Source organism: Oncorhynchus clarkii, chromosome 32 (genome assembly GCF_045791955.1).
Source record: "Oncorhynchus clarkii lewisi isolate Uvic-CL-2024 chromosome 32, UVic_Ocla_1.0, whole genome shotgun sequence".
Taxonomy (NCBI): Eukaryota; Metazoa; Chordata; class Actinopteri; order Salmoniformes; family Salmonidae; genus Oncorhynchus; species Oncorhynchus clarkii.
The window spans coordinates 16,599,427-16,602,830 of NC_092178.1; positions in this window are offsets into that span (position 1 = coordinate 16,599,427).

Genomic DNA, 3,404 nt, shown 5'->3' on the forward strand with positions numbered 1-3,404 from the left:
TATTTTTTGCATTTCATTTATCATGTTTATTTTCTGATGTTACACCTACAGTACTGTATAAGTGTGATATCACTAATGCAGAGGCACAGGTTTTCCAGCTAGGAACCAACAGATCAGGGGTCCTCAATTTCGTTCAGCCGTGTGACATTTCTTTTTTTCTTGAGCAGCTGGGACATGGTTATAATTTGTACACTGCAAATTGACTGCATGAAACCCAAACAGATATAGTATTTGACAACAAAAAAAAGAATAATTTCAAACCTTGATTTACATTGGGATATGATCACATATGACTCTTTATACATGTCCAACGAAAATGATTTTGGGCCAAATAAAATGACCCTGGGGGCGCCTATGTGGAACCCTGCACTAGATGGAGAAAACGATGCTACTCTAGATCCGCTTAGACCTTTATGGTTTTCGTCATCCGATCAAGATTGGTCAGGTCTACACAATAGCCCCACCTGGTGCTAACGTGTCCTGATTATCAATCAAATGTATTTATAAAGCCCTTTTTACATCAGCAGATGTCAAAGTGCTTATACAGAAACCCAGTCTAAAACCTCAAAGAGAAAGCAACAATGTGGCCCTGTCCGACGATACCCCCAGACAGGACCAACCAGGCAGGATATACAGTGCATATGGAAAGTATTCAGACCACTTGACTTTATCCACATTGTGTTACGTTACAGTCTTATTCTAAAATTCTCATCTACACAGTGAAAACAGATTTAGATTTTTTTGCAAATGTATTAAATAAAAATATAAAATACCTTATTCACATAAGTATTCAGACCCTTTGCTATGAGACTTGAAATTGAGCTCAGATGCATCCTGTTTCCGTTGATCATCCTTGAGATGTTTCTACAACTTGACTGGAATCCAGCTGTGGTTAAATTAAATTGATTGGACATGATTTGGAAAGGCACAGTTGACAGTGCATGTCAGAGCAAAAACCAAGCCATGAGAACGAAGGAATTGTCCGTAGAGCTCCGAGACAGGATTATGTTGAGGCACAGATCTGGTGAAGGGTACCAAAACATTTCTGAAACATTGAAGTTCCCCAAGAACACAATGGCCTCCGTCATTCTTAAACGGAAGAAGTTTGGAAGATTCTTCCAAGAGCTGGCGGCCAAACTGAGCAAGTGGGGGGGGGGAAGGTCACTCTGACAGAGCTCCAGAGTTCCTCTGTGGAGATGGGAGAACCTTCCAGAAGGACAACCGTCTCTACAGGACTCCACCAACCAGGCCTTTAAGGTAGAGTGGCCAGACGGAAGCTACTCCTCAGTAAAAAAGCGCATGACAGCCCGCTTGGAGTTGCCAAAAGGCACCTAAAGGACTCTCAGACCATGAGAAACAAGATTTTCTGGTCTGATGAAACCAAGAATGAACTCTTTGGCCTGAATTCCAAACATCACGTATGGAGGAAACTGGCACCATCCCTACGGTGAAGAATGGTGGTGTCAGCATCATGCTGTGGGGATGTTTTTCAGCAGCAGGGACTGGGAAACTAGTCAGGATCGAAGCAAAGATGAACGGAGCAAAGTACAGAGATCCTTGATGAAAACCTGCTCCAGAGCACTCAAGACCTCAGACTGGGGTGAAGGTTCACCTTCCAACAGGACAACGACCCTAAGCACACAGTCAAGACAACGCAGGACTGGCTTCGGACAAGTCTCTGATTGTCCTTGAGTGGCCCAGCCAGAGCCCGGACTTGAAGCCGATCGAACATCTCTGGAGAGACCTGAAAATAGCTGTGCAGCAACGCTCCCCACCCAACCTGACAGAGCTTGAGAGAATCTGCAGAGAAGAATGGGAGAAACTCCCCAAATAGAGGTGTGCCAAGCTTGTAGCGTCATATCCAAGAAGACTCAAGGCTGTAATCGCTGCCAAAGGTGCTTCAACAAAGTACTGACTAAAGGGTCTGAAACTTATGTAAATGTGATTTTTCAGTAGTTTTTTTTATACATTTGCAAACATTTCTAAAACCTGTTTTTGCTTTGTCATTATGGGATATTGTGAGTAGATTGAGGGGGGGGAAACGATTTAATACATTTAAGAATAAGGCTGTAACTTAACAAAATGTGGAAAATGTCAAGTGATCTGAATATTTTCAGAATGCACTGTAACCCCACCCACTTTGCCAAAGCACAGCACCCACACCACCAGAGGGATATCAACAGACCACCAACTCACTTCCCTGAGACAATGTACAGTGGGGCAAAAAAGTATTTAGTCAGCCACCAATTGTGCAAGTTCTCCCACTTAAAAAGATGAGAGAGTCCTGTAATTTTCATCATAGATACACTTCAACTTTGACTGACAAAATGAGAAAAAAAATCTTATAAATCAATACTTATTTTTCACCATAATTTGCAAATTAATTAATTAAAAATCCTACAATGTGATTTTCTGGATTTTTTTTCTCATTTTGTCTGTCATAGTTGAAGTGTACCTATGATGGAAATTGTCGTCATTTTCAATGGAATTTTTTGTTGGAAAATCCAACTATCTGGATTCCGTTTCTTCCGGTCTCCACCAGGATGTTTTCAATGTGGACATTGGCAGCCATTGATTTGCAGACGAGGAGCTATTGAATATACATCGCCCTGTAATCATTTTGATAGATTATAAACGTTTACTAATACCTAAAGTTGGATTACAAAAGGATTTCGAAGTGTTTTGTGAAAGTTTATCGTCGACTTTTTTAATTTTAAAAAATGACGCAGCGTTTAAAAACGATGTTTTTTTCTGAATGACACAGCTTCCATAGAAAGCTATTTTGGGTATATATGGACCGATTTAAACGAAAAAAAGACCCAATAGTGATGTTTATGGGGCATATAGGAGTGCCAAGAAAGAAGCTCGTCAAAGGTAATGAATGTTTTATATTTTATTTCTGCGTTTTGTGTAGCGCCGGCTAAGCTATATCTTTGTTTACATCGCATTCAGGCATTTTGGGGTGTTGCATGCTATCAGATAATAGCTTCTCATGCTTTCGCCGAAAAGCATTTTAAAAATCTGACTTGTTGGCTAGGTTCACAACGAGTGTAGCTTTAATTCAATACCCTGCTTGTGAATTTTGATGCACGTTTGAGTTTTAACGAGTACATTTAGCATTTAGCGTAGCGCATTTGCATTTCCAGGTGTCTACTTGAGACATCTGCGTCTCAAGTAGAAGAAAGAAGTTTTTAAGGAGCCTTTTGGACCTGGACTTGGCGCTCCGGTACCCCTTGCCATATGGTAGCAGAGAGAACAGTCTATGACTTGGGTGACTGTAGTCTTTGTACATTTTTTGGGCCTTCCTCTGACACCGCCTAGTATAGAGGTCCTGGATGGCAGGAGACACAATGGCGGTAGGCCAAGCCGTCAGCAAACTTAATGATGGTGAATCGTGCTTAGCC